This window comes from Emys orbicularis, chromosome 10, assembly GCF_028017835.1.
Source record: "Emys orbicularis isolate rEmyOrb1 chromosome 10, rEmyOrb1.hap1, whole genome shotgun sequence".
Taxonomy (NCBI): domain Eukaryota; kingdom Metazoa; phylum Chordata; order Testudines; family Emydidae; genus Emys; species Emys orbicularis.
The window spans coordinates 69077528-69094255 of NC_088692.1; positions in this window are offsets into that span (position 1 = coordinate 69077528).

Below are 16728 nucleotides of genomic sequence, written 5' to 3' on the forward strand. Positions count from 1 at the left end.
GAGATGGTGAAAATATCCACCTTATTATTCCAGCTTTCAGCTATGCTTTCTAGTATATTGGCTTTGTATAGCTGCACTGGTTATTACTGAATAGAATAAATCTAACGTATGCAAGTGCTTATCAGTTTGTAACGGGCTAAAGATTAGCCTGAAAATACAACAAAAGACCTAAGGCTACTCATAATTCTCTTTAGCTCAAATTGTAACAACTTGTGTATCTGGAGCAAAATCATGGATTCTTTATGCTGCATATGAGGCAAATCCTGCACTCCATAGTCATACACAACTCCTATTAAAGCTGGGAATTTTGAGTAAAGGGGACAGGATTTGGCCCACTGTATGCAGTTAGCTGGTGACTTCAGTGTCTCTATGTGCATTTTATGTGCAGAGACATATTAAATAGAATTAAGTGTGTGTTTGTGTGGGGGGGGGGGGCGGGCAGAATTCAAAGGGGTTATGTGGCTAAAGGAAATAGCAGGAAACTGTAGTGAAACTCTGTTCCAAAACCTCTTTAAAAGGAAAAGTGGATCAGGTTCTACAGCAGGGGTCGGCAACCTTTCAGAAGTGGTGTGCCGAGTCTTCATTTATTCACTCTGATTTAAGGTTTCGCGTGCCAGTCATACATTTTAACGTTTTTTAGAAGGTGTTTCTCTATAAGTCTTGTGATAGACCCAGGCCAGTTGGGTACAGCAGAATATACTGGCCACTGGATTAACAGTTTTCTGTTCCCTGACTGACCAGAGCAGGGGCTGCTCCAGGCTAATGAGAACACCTGACTCCAATTAACCTGCAAAGAGTCAGGTGAGGCCATTAAGCTAATATGACCACCTAACTCTAATTAAGGCCCCGCTGATACTATAAAAAGGGCTCACTCCAGTCAGGCAGAGGAAAGCCAGGGGAGAGGCAGTGCGGCTGAAGGGCTGGTTAATGAAGGCACCCTCAAGTTATTGATAAGGGAGCCCTAAGGTAAGGGTGAAGAAGGGAGAAGTAGGAGAGCTGTGGGGAAGTGGCCCAGGGAAATGTAGCAACTCTGGCAGTGAAAGGTTGGCTGCCAACAGCTGCTACCATTAGGGTCCCTGGGCCGGAACCTGGAGTAGAGGGCGGGCCCGGGTTCCCCCCAACCCACCACTACAGGAACACCTCCTGGGAGGGGAAGTCAGGCCCCTGTCAGGACAGGAAGCTAAACTGTTCTAAAACAAGCCCTAGGGACAACAGAGACTGTGGGAGTTCTCTCACCAACCTCCTTGCTGGCTTATGATGAAAAGGACTCAGTAGACTGTAACCCTGGCCCTAGAGAAAGAAGGGCTATGTGGAGGGTCACAGAGAGCCACTGAGGCTAGCATATACCGCCTAGAAGCGCAGGACCCCCTGGGACAAGGTCAGAGCTCTGCCACAGTCTATATATTATATAACTAAACTATTGTTGTATTGTAAAATAAATAAGGTTTTCAAAATGTTTAAGAAGGTTCATTTAAAATTAAATTAAAATGTTGATCTTATGCCGCCAGCCTGCTCAGCCCGCTGCTGGTCTGGGGTTCTGTTCACCTAGGCCGGCAGCAGGCTGAGTGGGGCCTGTGGCCGGGACCCCGGCTGGCAAGGGTCTGGCAGCCAGAACCCCAGACCAGCAGCGGGCTGTGCGGGGCCGGTGGCCGGGACCCCACTGCCACTCAGGGGTTCCATCCGCCAGCTCCTGCCAGCCGGGATGCCGGCTGCCGGACCCGTTCAGCCCGCTGCCGGTCTGGGGTCCCGGACCTGCTCACATACAGTGGGTACCTACCTTCTCCCTGGTTCTGGCCCATTCTCTTCCTCTCTCTGCACTGAGCTGAGGGTGGGAGTGCACTGAGCACAGGGCTGGGGGTGAAGGGTCTAGCGAGGAGTTAGAATAAGGGAGGGGGCTCAGGGTTGGGGCAGGAGATTTGGGTGTGGGGCACTTACATGGGCAGCTCCCATTTGGTGTGAGGGGTGCAGGTGGGAATGTGGGAGGTGTGTGTGCAGGAGCTCCCGTTTGGTGCTCAGGGTGGGGGTGGGGATGTGGGGGGTGCATGGGGTGTGGGGGTGCTGGGGATGTGGGGGGTGCAAGAGTCAGGGCAGAGGGCTGGGGGCATGTGAGGGGGTACAGGTGTCGGGGGTGCAGGTGTCAGGGCGGGGGGGGGTGGGTATGTGTGGGGGTGCCAAAGTCAGGGGGGGGGGCTGGGTATGTGTGGGGGTGCCAGAGTCAGGGCTGGGGTCGTGGGGGTGTGTGTGAAGGAGTCAAGCAGAGGGCTGGGTGTGTGTGAGGGGGGCTCAGGGCAGGGGCCTGGGGTGTGTGTGAGGGGGGTACAGGGCTCAGGGCAGGGGCCTGGGGTGTGTGTGTGTGGGGTCAGAGCTCAGGGCAGAGGGCTGGGAGTGTGTGAGGGGGAGTCAGGGCAGAGGGCTCCCCCCACTCCTGCGTTCCCCAGGTGGCTCACCCACTCGGGGCCCCACGGCGCACTGCACGAGCGCAACTAGCACCCCCCGGCGAGAGTCCCCTCTGGCTGTGTCTGGAAGAGCCACTCCGGGCAGCGCATGACCCCGCGGTATGTGAGCTCCTTGCCCCAGGGATCTCTGGCCACCACCGATTCCCGCTTGCCCGCACCTGCTGTGCGCTCAGTGCCACCGGGCCGTGGGGCTCTCCACTCCTCCCAGCAAGTACCGATCCATGGCTGTGGCTGGGCGCCTCCTCCCGGGGATGCTCAGTAGCTGGCTCTGCTGCCGCCGCCGGCCTCTCCCACCTCCACCACCCCCGCTTACTGCCACCGGGAGTCCAGACCGGGTCTGGCAGCGAACCCGCTCCCCCGGCGCACCGCCAATCCACCATGGCCAGCTATACCAAGGCGGCCCAGGTGAGCGGGCCCCTCCGCGCCCCTGGGCAGGGCTCCTCGCCGGGTGAGGGGACACGGGAGCCCACGGGCAGGCCGCTGAGGCGGCTCCTCTCTGGGGTGGCGTGGGCTCTGCCCCTCACTGGCTGCGTGTCCTTGGGATTTGGGCAGGCAGCAGTGTGCCATTAAAAATCGGCTCGCATGCCATCTTTGGCATGCGTGCCATAGGTTGCCGACCCCTGTTCTACAGTCTGCTAATCATCCATACAGTACAGATTCTGAGGAAAGGAGCTTCATGTACAGTAATTATAGGTGGGGCTTGTAGTGCCACCTGTTATTAAGCTTGCCCAACACTTTCCACTGTTTTCAATTCCTTATAACTTTGCCAAACTTTAACTGTTTGGGCTGAAAATTTCCACACTGTGTATCTGCCTCAGGCTGAGGAAGAGGAAAAATCCCCACCCAAAATGGTTCACCAAACCATTCTTCAAAATGAGTGTAGTGGGGCAACTGCCCCACTCCCTAAGAATTTAGGCTGCAGCAGGCCAGTGGGCCTGCGCAGATGCACAGCCAATAAGAGAAGGGCTTATTGGGAGCCAATCAGAGCCCAGATTGGAGGCAGCCAATCAGGGCCAGGCTCAGCCCTATAAAAAGGCTGCTCAGTGAGGGAGCAGGCAGTCTGTCCCAGGCCTTTAAGAGGGGAAGGTCTGTCTCCAGAGGAGGGAGACTAGCACCTGGGACAGTGCAGTGTTGGGCAGGCCTGGGGGAGCAGAAGGGAACTCCAACCCGGTGTCTGCCAGGCTGCAGGCCCTGAGGGGAAGGGCCTAGCCGGTGCGAGGGGCTGAAGGGGAAGTGGCCCAGGGACGTGGACAGACGGAGGGAGAGAAGGAAGGAAGGACGGCTGCCACTAGAGGGTCCCTGGGTTGGGACCCAGAGTAGTGGGCGGGCCTGGGTCCCCCCCCTTCCCCCTTGCCTTACACCCGGCCGACGGGAGCGGCCATCTTGGGCTGCACCAACCCCCTGCCAAGAGGGGTGTGACTTTGGGGGTGCAGTTGCCCACATTGGCCGGGGCGCAAAGACAGCTGATTGACCCCCCCCGAAGGGGGTGTGGCTGGACTGAGGGACACTGCCGGAGGGCAGTGGTCTGGAAGAGGGTGCCGCAAGCCAGAGAGCGACGTGGGCTCAGACGCCAACCAAGGGTGAGACAACGGGCGGGACACCACCAGGAGAGGGCGCTCCACTGGAGTGAGCAAATTCCCAGAGATGACCAGCAGGAGGCGCTGCGGTGGTGAGTCCCAACCTTGTCACATGAGACTTTTTCTTGGCGCCCCCATAAAGCAGGGGCTTGAGATGTGGCAGAGGGGTGACCTTTATGTCAAGGGTGTGCCTTTTGCCATCCACATGACAATCTGTCCAAATTTGGCCAAGTTATAAGCCTCTGAAAAATAGAAATTTGCAAATGTTCAATAGAAACTCCTGTAGCAGCTAAAATCTCTGAAGATTCCATCTTTCTTGAGCATGCTTGATCCTCTCACAGCTCTGAGTGCTAGCCCTTCTGTGCACATGCTACCCCACAGAGTCACTGAGCATGCCCTGGCCCAGAGTTAGTTACAAAGCTTTCTCTGTATTGGCTCTTCCCAGATACTCTGGGCTGGGGTGAGCCAGGAACTGGTATTGAGAGCAAGGAGCCTTTCTCTCCTGTGGTCTCAATGACTCCCCTCTGCTGGCACCCAGGCCCAATTCAGATGCAAAGGAATGGTTGGAGACAACTGGGAAGAAAGGGTCAATATTGAGTGGAATGGTAGAGTCTGTGCCCACTATATCACACAAGCCTGGAATAGATCCCAAGATTCCTGAGCTGCCTCATTCCTCAGCTGTCAGTAAATATCTGTGAAAACCACTGATAAAGTGTGGGTCTCATCCTCCTATAGTGCAGGTCCAGGCAGAGGAGGAGGATTACAGCTGTCAGTTGCTCTATTAGTTCAAGTGGCAGATGTATGTGTGATGTATCTAAAGCTTCTAGCCTTGCTGATGAATCATAGGGGTGTCAATATGATGCCACATATGGAATTTTTGTTTTGTTTTCCAGAGGTCTTTTTAAAAAAGACCTTGGAAATTATACACTCAACTTTGTTAAAAGAACATTATTAAGGTGGCAAAGTCAAGCACTTAAAAGTTAGGAAATGCCAGTGTGACAAACAGAAATATCTCTTTATTTTTTCTGACTATTGTGCACACCTTTATATGTTTGGTTACTTGCTATGGGGTAACATCTAAAGGAGGTGTTAAAGGAGCCAAGCTAGAAAGGCAAAACCATGAGCTAGATAAGGAGCATCCCAGCAAAAGATCAAACACAATAGTCAGCCTGGCACCATTATATGCTCCATGGTGTGGTCACTGTAAGAACTTGGCTCCAATTTGGGAGAACCTCTCCAAAGAACAATTTCCAGGGTTGACAGATGTCAAAATAGCAAAAGTAGATTGCACCATTGAACATAATGTCTGCAACAGATTTTCTGTGAATGGTTTTTCAACACTGTTGCTTTTCTGAGCAGGGAAGAAAGGTGGGCTTGCGCCCACCCACTCCCTGGAACCCAATATGTCCACTAAGTCAGACAGCTGTCTTGAAATGGCTGAAAAGAGAGAGAGATCACAAGACCCAGGTCAGTTAAAGGATTGGCCTTGTAGAAAGAGGAGGGGGGCGGATGGGCTGTCAGCAGACTAAGACTGAGACACAGAGAAGAGGGTCTTTGATGCAAACTAACCCTCAGACTCAGAATGGGGTTCTGGAATAAATTGAATCTATGTGAGCTAAGGTTAGAGGGATTAAGTTAGCTAAGACAAGATGCCTATAGGACTGTATGTTGTTTTAATTCACCTTCCTAAATGCTATGTTTCTTCTGGGAAAGAACTACATTGCTTTGAAGTGACACAGAAACAGCTTCTTCAAACGTATTCTGTTACAGCCCCTCCGCAGTGCCAAACACAGGTGGGCTCATTGCCTGTTGGTTTAAGTAGCTTAAACCCAGCTTTTCACACGTGGTCACTAATTGTGTGTTCTTCATGTTCTGGGTGCCAAACTTGATACCCTGGGGTCTGACTTGCAGAAGTGCTGAGTACTGACAGCTGCAACTGAAGTCAATGGGACAATGCTTTGAATATATGAAGTGCTATAGAATGCTAAGTACTCTGAAAAATCAGAATACTAGTTGTCTCATAGTGAGCACCCAAAGTTAGTGGAAACTTTGACCTTAACTTTTCTGTGCCTGTGTTTCCCATCTGTAAAATGGAGATAATACCAACCCCTCACCTCAAAGGGTTACTATGAAGATAAATGAAGTTGTTTGTAAAGCATACACCTACGGTAGTGATGAGAGCCATAGAAAACCCCATGTGGAAATGAATAATTCTGTCTTCACAGTATGTGGGAGTGCCACAGTGGTAGGGGCAGAGCCTTCTCCACAGCCTTCTGAGACTTGTGCTCTTGGGATCATCTTTACCATATTCACCAATAAATCACACCTCATTGACCTTCTCTGGACTGTGGATTGCTTTGTTAACCCTGAATACCCCATTCAACTCCAGAACCCAACACCTCCCACTGTAAAAAGCTATTAACCTAATTCTTAGAGAAAATAACTCATACCTGAGAACACCAACAACTAATACAATAGACATAGAACTAAAAACCAAATACCTTTCCTCTCTGATTCTGACTCATTCACACAGTGGGAACACCTAAAAGCACTTCAGGAAAACTGAGCCATCAACTTTGACTCTGAACCATGTTCTGCTTGGCTAGTGAAAGAGCAAAGAGCTACAAACAGAGATGATCTACACCAGGGGTCGGCAAACTTTCAGAAGTGGTGTGCCGAGTCTTCATTTATTCACTCTAATTTAAGGTTTCGTGTGCCGGTAATACATTTTAACATTTTTAGAAGGTCTCTTTCTATAAGTCTATATTATATAACTAAACTATTGTATGTAAAGTAAACAAGGTTTTCAAAATGTTTAAGAAGCGTCATTTAAAAGTAAATTAAAATGCTGATCTTAAGCCACCAGCCTGCTCAGCTCGCTGCCAGCCTGGGGTTCTTTTCACCTAGGCCGGCAGCGGGCTGAGCAGGGCCTATGGCTGGGACCCCAGACCTGGGGGGAGGGGGTGTTTCAGGGGTCAGGGCAGAGGGCTGGGGGAGGGGGGTCAGGGCAGAGGGCTGGGTGTGTGTGTGTGTGGGGTTCAGGGATCAGGGCAGAGGGCTGGGATGTGGGGGGTGTAGGGCAGAAGGCTGGGTGTGTGGGGGGGTTCAAGGGTCAGGGCAGAGGGCTGGGGGCTGTGGGGGGTGCAGGGCAGATGGCCAGGTGTGTGTTGGGGTGTGGGGGGTTCAGGGCAGAAGGCTGGGTGTGTGTTGGGGTGTGGGGGTACAGGGCAGAAGGCTTGGTGTGGGGGGGGGTTCAAGGGGCAGGGCAGAGGGCTGGGGGCATGGAGGGTGCAGGGCAGAACGCTGAGTGTGTGGGGGGGATTCAGGGCAGAGGGCTGGGGTGTATGAGGGGTGCAGGGCAGAAGGCTGGGGTGCTCGGCTCGTGGGGGTGCTCCCAGCCCCCTGCCTTGAGCAGCTCATGACAGGGAGCTGGAAGGGATATGCCCTGTTCCATCCCCTTCCCCCAGGCTCCGTCCCTACCTCTCTCTGCATCCTCTATGGAGCTGTGTGCATGCTGCGGCTCTTCCCCCTCCCCCTCGCTAGGGCCATCAGCTGATTGGCGCAGGGATGGAGAGGAGGAGGGGCAGGAAAGCACCACACTGGGGGAAGAAGCAGGGGAGGGGGGAAGCTTGGCTGATGCAAAACCAAGCTTTTGCCTCCTTCCCCTGCAGGGGAGAGTGGTGGGCGGGGGGGCTGAGTGGGGCTGGGTGCCGGGACCGCGGCAGGGAGCTGCGTGCCACTCAAAATTGGCTCGTGTGCCGTGTTTGGCACGCGTGCCGTAGGTTGCCGACCCCTGATCTACACCTTCTTTGAGGAGGGAAACCTACCATCCACCCCAGACATGCTGCATGCTGGCCAGTACTTCAGAAACCATCACTCAATGCAACCAACCTTCCTTTTTTAAACAAGGCAATTGAGACGTTTCCATCTCAACCAGATGCTGCCAATATACTGGACCCTTCCCAATCAGGTAACATAACAGGACATGGAACAGAGATGGCGCTGGTGGGATTGACTGATGGTCTCCTCTTGGCCCTAAAAAAGTACCATATAGTCATAATTGTGTTGTTGCATGTCAGGGGGCGTACCAGGCCCTTTGAAGCCCCCGGCTGGAAGCCTTGTGGTCCTACCACACCCTGCCCCAGGAAAAGGAGCAGCGAAGGTGGGTCCTCCAGGCCCGTCTAGAAAGGCTGCAGGGAAGCAGCCAATCAGAGTTCAGCAGGCTCAATTAAAAGGAATTACAAGGCCTGAGCAGGTCAGTTGCAGACTGGGACCAGAAGGGTGAAGGAAGACTGGAAGGCTGTGAAACTCCACATGTACAGAGGCTTAGGAGAGACCCTGCTTGAGCAGGGATAAGACTGTGAGGCTCTCCAGGCGCAGAGGGAGAGAGAACCCTGACCAAAAGGGGGCAGAGACTGTTACAAGCTCTCTAGGCAAAGAGGCCTGAGAGAAGACCCTGAGAAATCAGGACAGAGACTGAGAAACTCTCAAGGCAAGGAGGCCTGGGAGAGACCCTGCTCAAACAGGGAACAGACAGAGAACCCAAGAAGGTTATGAGACAGAGTGGGAAGCAGCCGAGGGAATGCAGCAGCAGCAACTATTAAAGGGAAGCTGTATTTGGCTGCTGTTTATACGATCTCTAGGTTGGGACCTGGAGAAGTGGGTGGACCCGGGTCCCTGCACCGGCTACTGGGGGAAGTGGCCTAAGCCCCAAGAAGGGGATAACACTCGGTACTAAAAACCCAAGAAAGGGGCTAGAATTTAAAAGGCCCAGAGATGGGGTTGAAGACCCTAAAGAAGGCCAACCATTTGGTGGACTTTGTTACCCCGGAAGGGATTCCTTTGTGCATTTTGACTGCAAGAGACTTGGCCAGAGGGCTGAGCCACTGAAGACCCATCTGACGAGACCAACTGCCAACAGGGGGCACCAGGAGCAGAGAAAGGAAAGAGTGCAAGATCACATCGAGGCATTCATGAGAAGTGAGTGCACACTGCCTCTTTGCAGAATTTGGCACAGTCAGCCATGGATTCCTGTTGTCCCACCTCAGGCACATGACAGGAAAATATATTTGTCATTCTAGTGGTTTTCTCTCTAATCTGAATTTGTATACTATACCCAGCACTATGGTTTCCAAGCATCTAGTTTCAAATTTTATGTTTTGGACATTTCTATTCAATTTTTTGCTTGGCTGCAGCTTTTCAGTGTGATATATAGAGAAAAAGATTACAATACTTTTTATGAAGCTTAGTCTCCCTTTGTAAGATGATCTGAGTTCCAGTATAGTGCATCCTTCTCATAGGTTCTTCCGACTCATAAATGTGGGTGGAATGAGTTAAAAAGAGATGTAGGAGTATCCTTGTCTTTTGTCCCACAGCCTGGATTGTAGCTCATCACCTTTGGGTCTCTTGCTCTGAAGTAAGAAAACACTAATAAATGATCTGCTGATATCTTCACCTGCATATACATGAATTCCGAGCAGAAATGTGAATCAAATATTTGCTTAACAATGTAACCATAACTTTTTAAGAACAAGTTTGGCCTCTGGCACGCAGAACAAAGTTTACCCCATGTGTATGAATTTTTTTGAAAGATGGAAGTGCTACTGTACGTGGTTTCCTGTTCCATAAATCAGTGTGACTTCTCCAAGAATTTAGGAGATATGAATATCAGAGTGAAATATGTGTTTAAGACATGAATTTCCAAAGTCCCAAGTTTTTCTGTCACTCAATGTATTTTGTATAATTCATATTAGAGATGTATTTCAGTTGTGTGATCAAAATTTGCTGAACTGAGGCTTATAGCAGCCAATTAACAGCTGTCAAATAGGATTATCACTGGCTGTTATCCTCACATAGCATCAGTTCAAATGCTAATTTCACTCAATTAACTGTTCATAAATCCACCTCACTGCCAGGTACACTGGGTTCAAGATGGATGACAAAGTGAAACCGAAATGAAAAATAAAATACTGTAATCTTTCTAAAATGCATATTAATGGACTCTATTGGCCTGGCTCTGAGCTTGTTCACACTGGTATACATGTGGAGTAACTCCACTGAAATCAGTGGAGTTACACCTGTTGTAAAACCTCATGAGAGGAGAATCAACTGCACCATGTGCAATTTTGATGTAAGCACATTTTCCTTACATTTCATGATGGTGAATGCAGATATAACATGGTAACTAATGCGAACATTAGACACTAGGTGGAGCCTCTCCATTTACCGTAAGAACAGCAAATGTGTCCTACAACAGAGGCAGTGGAACTTTGCTTAGAATGGAAGGGCAGAGTGGAGGTGTTCTGCATGCAGAGTGGGGGGGGGGGCTCAGGGGCAGAGGGGGGAGGTCAGGGTGTCTGGGATAGGAGGGGCATTAGGGTGATGCTCTACAAGGGGAGTGAGGGGAGTTACTGAGACTCAGTAGAGGGTATAGGGTTTCCTACCTGCTTGCTGGCCTGATCCTAGGTGCCATGGCAGCCACTACACCCTTCCAGTTCCCGCTTTTGCCTCTGCTGCCTCTCCCCCCACCCCATGTGCACACAGTTTACAGGGAAAGATAAGTGGAGGTGGAAATATAGATCAGCACTCACAATATTTCCTTTGCGGGACACTAGTCCCCACTGTCCCCCTGGTACTGCCTCACCTGTCCTAGAAGATGAAAAATATAGTAGGACAAGATGGATTCTTGGCTGGTACCTTACAGTTTAAACTGTGTACATTTGCACAATCATGATTTAAGATTTCATCCCCCAAAGTTAATCTAATCTCTCCCCTCCCTGGCAGAGTGAGACAACACTCTCAAGCTTCTTGAGAGGGAACTTCTAAAAGCACCAGGGACCTGTGTGTTGCAGGTCAGACAACACTCTATAGTTAAATGACGGAGCTTCTGCAAGCGTTATTTACATATTTTTCGTGTGTGTGCGTGTACACACATGCCCGTGGACCCTTGTCTGTCACTCACCCACATCTTCCCACCCCAGCTGTCTTCTACATTATTGCATCCATCCTTCTCCCTTTCCCTGTTTGCTCCATTTCCCCATCCTTTTTTTTATCTTCACCTGTCTACAGTTGCTATCAACTCTACCTGCGCCTCTTCCTGCATCCATTCCAACCTTCCCCCTCCTCCCACTAGCATCCAGATCCCACATCCACATTCTCCTCCTGATGTCTGGGGCCATTTGCCCCAACCCTGGCTCACCTTCCATCTCCACCCTCTCTAATTCCCACTCCTATCCCCATGACCACTTCCACCGCTCTCATGCACTGTTCCTATTCTCATTTCCATCCCCCTCCATCAGCCCCATCTCTTGCTGTCTCTGGAGTGCACACTTAATCTCTAAAAGATCGCAGCCATCTACAACCTCTTTATATCTTGCTCCATGCAGCTGCTGTGCCTTTCAGAAACCAAGATCCCTTCATCTGACACTATCTCTGCAGCTTCTTTCTCTTACAGAGGCCTTTCCTTCTCTTGTGGTTCCTGCCCTGGATCAGACTGTGGTCAGGGGAGCTTCTATTATACCATTCCTGCTGCTTCTATCCCTCCCTCTTCTCACTAGTTCTCCTCTATTGAACAACATTGCATCTCATTCCTCTCTTCTTTCCATCTCCATGTTACTGTCATCTATTTTCTACCCAACTCCTCCCAATCAGCCTTTCTCTCTAATCTTCTCAGCACAATCTCCCACACTCCTCTCTGGTGACTTCAACTTCCAAATTGATGACACGTCTGACCCCTCACCTACACATTTCCTCATGTTTTCATGCAATCTACAGCTGTGGTTCAACTCTCCCACTCACCAAAAGGACCATTTGACAAGGTCTTTCTAAGCATTGCTTTCTCTGATCTTTCTGTTGTTGAGTTCCCCCTCTCACATCATCACCTGGTCTCTTTCAACATTACCATCAGTGCCCTTGACAGTGGCCTCGACTGTGTCCTCTCCTGGTTCTCTGACTACTCCTCTAATCACTCCTTCAACATGTCATTTGGAGGATTCTCCTCATTCTCCCTCAAGCTTTGTGTTGGGGTTCCCCAGGGCTCTGTCCTTGGCATCCTTCTCTTCTTCTGTACACCTTATCTCTGTTTAATCTCATCCACAAACACAAATTCATCTACTTCTCTACTCCAGACATATCTCCTTCTGTCTAAATGAAAATCTTGGCCTCTGTCTCTGACATCTCCTTGATGATGTCTAGCCAATAGCTCAAACTCAACAGGGCTAAAAAGGTACTCTTAATTTGCCCCCCCCAACTCTCCCAATATCTTCTTTCTTGACCTCTGAACACCACCACCCTCCTGCCTGTTGCTCAGGTGTGAAACTTTGGTGTCCTCTTCAACTCAGATCTCTCTCTAGGTCTCATGTGCTACATGTAGGCTATGTCTAAGTCTTGCCAATTCTTGCATAACATGTCTAAGATACAACCTTCCTTGTCCATCTACATGGCTAATACTCTGGTCCAGGCTCACACCATCTCATATCTCAAGTATAGCAATATTCTTTTCTCTGTCCTGGACAAATACAATCTTATCATATAATCTCCTATCCCTTCACAATCCTGCTGCAAACTCATTTCCCTAGCCTGTCGCTTTGACCATGTCACTCCTCTCTTTGCATCCCTTCATTGTCTCCCTCTTCTTTCTATCTATGCTATTTTCAATGCCCTTTACAGGCTATCCCCACCATACCTATCCTCTCTTATTCAGTATTGAAAGGTCAAGTCTCACCTCTGATTGGCCTATAATGCCAACCTCCATCTCCCATTTGTTAAATTTTTGGATAAGCTCCTTCATACTTTCTCCTAAACTGACTCTCATGCATGGGAAGGTGGTACTTGCACAATCACCTCATTGTGCTCCTTCAAATCCCTACTTAAAACTCTCCTTTGCCATGATGTCTGGGGGCAGGGGGAACAACCCTCACTTGACGGTGGTTAGGCCACTCTTGTGCTGAGACCTCAGTCTGCCATGCTGATCAATATTGTCTCATTATTTCTTTTAACTCCCCTGTTGGTCTGTCTGTATCTATCTGTTGTCTCTTGTCTTAGATTGTAAGCTCCTTGGAGCAGGGACCAACTTTTGTCCTGTGTGTGCAGCATCTCGCACAATGGGGCCCTGGTCCATGATTGGGGCTCCTAGATGCTACAATAATACAAATAATAAAAAATAATCACTTCATTTTGTTCTATTAAACAGTTTCTTCCCATTCCTGCACCCCAAATATGGCCATCAGGAAAAGTTTCAAGACTTCATAAGTGATCCTCAGGATCCGTCTCCCACTAGCTATAGCCTTCCCTCCTGCCCCACCTCATTTTTACAAGTGAAGTGAGTGGCCTATCTGTGTCCATGATAGGCCTCAGTAATGGTGCTTTGAATGGTTTTGCACAGTGGAATATTGGGCATATTAAATCTCACTGTATGCTAGATTTATATAGAGGTACTATCTACAAACAAATCACTGCACTTTTCCCTTTAAATAGTTTATTCAGATGGCAAGGTATTTTTTAGATGGTAAGCTTTTATCTTAATGTTAATTAAGTAGTTCTTCACTACTATCTGTTTAGCCTTTTCTCATGTTCCATACTTTCACTTCAGTTAATACAGTAGGAAAATGTAGAAGGTATTTAACTGTATGTCTTCTATAAGTTTCACCGCATGTAAGTACTTCACTACTTTAAAGGAGAAAGATGGGGGAAGAGGTTTGTGGTTGCGCTTTCAGATTTATTTCTCTATCTTGGATGCACCATGGCTGTGGCAAATTGGTGTTTCATATTTAAAACAAAAATATAATCTGCATGCATAATTTAATAGGTTCACTGCAAGTGCAATAAAGGACCAAGTGGTAAAATAGGAAATGTTACATACTTATACAACCTAATTCTTCTTTGACAGAACTAGTTGAAAAATATCTATCATGTATATTAATAATATATGTTGTATTGCTAATGTTTAGGTTTTGCTTTCCAACAAAAGCTTAGATCAATAGTTATAGTATGTGGAAATACCAAAACAATTCCAGTGTTATTTTCAATTGAAATACATCACAGCAAACTCCAAAACCAAACCAGTCTTTTTATATATGGCTTCTTCTGTTATCTGTATGCTTCTTTCAAAGTTTTCTTCATGTGAGTCACAAGAAGGGAGATTAAAAGCTTATCTAGTTTAAAAAAAAGTCGTTACTTAATATTTGAATGAATTATCACTGGAAAGTGTCAAACATCTCCAGTTTAAATAAATGTAATCAATCACATCACCATGTCATTTTCTTCACCACATGTTCAGTAATACTTTGTTTTTAATTACATCCAGATTGGTAGCACGGAAAATTAATGACTAAGGGATTAGAGTTGCTAAAAATGCACAGAAAGTCTTTATTGGGATAAAGGGTTTAAGATCTTGCACGTAAGTCAAGGTTTATTGTAGTGTTGTGACAATGTGCTTAGCATTCACAGTAAAAATAACATGTATGAATTTTAAATAGGAGGATAAAGTAATATGTTCGGGTTTTTGGCTTTCTAAACTTAGGACCCAGAATATAAAAGGGGATTGAAAGGTTTTTAATAGTATAAAAGGAGGCTATTCAACATATCAGTTTGCATTTGTCCACAATACATATTAACAACTTATCCTAATTATCTTTAACAACTATACTTAAAGTATATTGTGACAGACCCAGACCAGTGGGGTACAGGAGTCTGGTAGAGGGCAAATATACTGGTCACTGGATAAGTAGTTTTCTGTTCCCTGAGTGACCAGAGCAGGGGCTGCACTAGAGTAATCAGGAACCTGCTAGAACCAGTTAAGGCAGGCAGGCTAATTAGGACACCTGGAGCCAATTAAGAAGAAGCTGCTAGAATCAATTAAGGCAGGCTAATCAGGGCACCTGGGTTTTAAAAAGGAGCTCACTTCAGTTTGTGGTGCGAGTGTGAGGAGCTGGGAGCAAGAGGCGCAAGGAGCTGAGAGTGAGAGGGTGTGCTTCCGGAGGACTGAGGAGCACAAGCGTTATCAGACACCAGGAGGAAGGTCCTGTGGTGAGAATAAGGAAGGTGTTTGGAGGAGGCCATGGGGAAGTAGCCCAGGGAGTTGTAGCTGTCATGCAGCTGTTACAGGAGGCACTATAGACAGCTGCAGTCCACAGGGCCCTGGGCTGGAACCCGGAGTAGAGGGTGGGCCCAGGTTCCCCCCAAATCTCCCAATTGACCTGGACTGTGGGTTCTCCCAGAGGGGAAGGTCTCTGGGCTGTTCCCCAACCCACATGGTGAATCTCTGAGGCAAGAAAATCCGCCAATAAGCGCAGGACCCACCAAGATAGAGGAGGAACTTTGTCACAATATGGCATTTAAGTACTTTCTTTTCAAGGTACCTAACTACCCTATGTCATAATACCATGTAATTGCTTAGAAGTAACATATTCCTATATACTAACTGATAGGTTCAAAAATAATTTCTTAAATATCCTATAATCTAGAGGACAAAAATAATCTAGTTCTTTGAAATTATGGGGTTTGTTAGTTACTAAGGCTGGGCAAATTATTATAAAACTCACATTTTTTCCTGGTAAATTTAGCTCACAAATTATCCACAAATAGACTTTGATTTTTGTAAAGGTATTAATTAATCATTTGAGAAACACTTTTTGTCAGTCTATGGGTTGTTTGTGGACTAGTCACTTTTACTAGGTGCTATTTGTAACTCATAATGTCTGGTCATTTAAATCACATAGTATCACTTCTGCTCTCTTTGACTGGAAGATATAAACAAAGGGTGAGTATTTTTGGTACAAATAGCAGATCTCCCTAGTTGTATGTTAATCCACATGTTCAGATATGAGTGTGGGTATTCACATGAAGAATAGCGCCCCCCCCATTATTGTTTTTTAACAGTAACTCATTCATATGAATGTCTAAGGACAAAAGAACAAATACAGGTGCAAACAAGGCTAAATGTTTGCAGACTATACAACATTACTCAAGACAGTTAAGCCCAGAGCTGACTAAAGAGTTACAAAGGGATTTCACAAAACTGGAGAGGACTGGGCAAGAAAGTGGCAGATGAAATTGAGGGCATGGTTACACTTGCAGATATAGAGCGCTTTGAGTTAAACCAGCCTTCGTAGAGCGCAGTATGGAAAGTGCTACAATCTGTCCACACTGACAGCTGACAGCGCACTGGCATGGCCACATTAGCAGCTCTTGCAACGGCCACAGAGAGCAGTGCATTGTGATAGCTATCCCAGCATGCAAGTGGCTGCAACATGCTTTTCAAATGGGGGGAGTGGAGTGTGACAGGGAGTGAGTTGTGTGTATGTGGGGGGGAGAAAGAGTGGGTTTTTGGGGGGATGAGCGTATGTCAGCATGCTGTCTTGTAAGTTCAGACAGCAACAGACCCCCTTCCTCTCCCGCCTCTCTCTCTCTCACAGCATTCCACAGTAATGGTTGCTTTGTCTTGGAGTAGATAAGCATGCCGGCTGTCAAACGGAGCTTTCAAAGGGCATTTCCGCATTCCTGCAGTGATTACAAAATAATGACAAGAGTGGCCACTTGACTTAAGGGGATTATGGAACGTTTCCAGAGGCTGATCAGAGCGCAGTAAGGCAACACCTCGTCCACACTGATGCTGGGGCGCTCCAGCGGGGGCACAGCAAACGTTATTCCACTCACCGAGGTGGAGTACCAGTAGCGCTCTAGCCATGGAGTTAGAG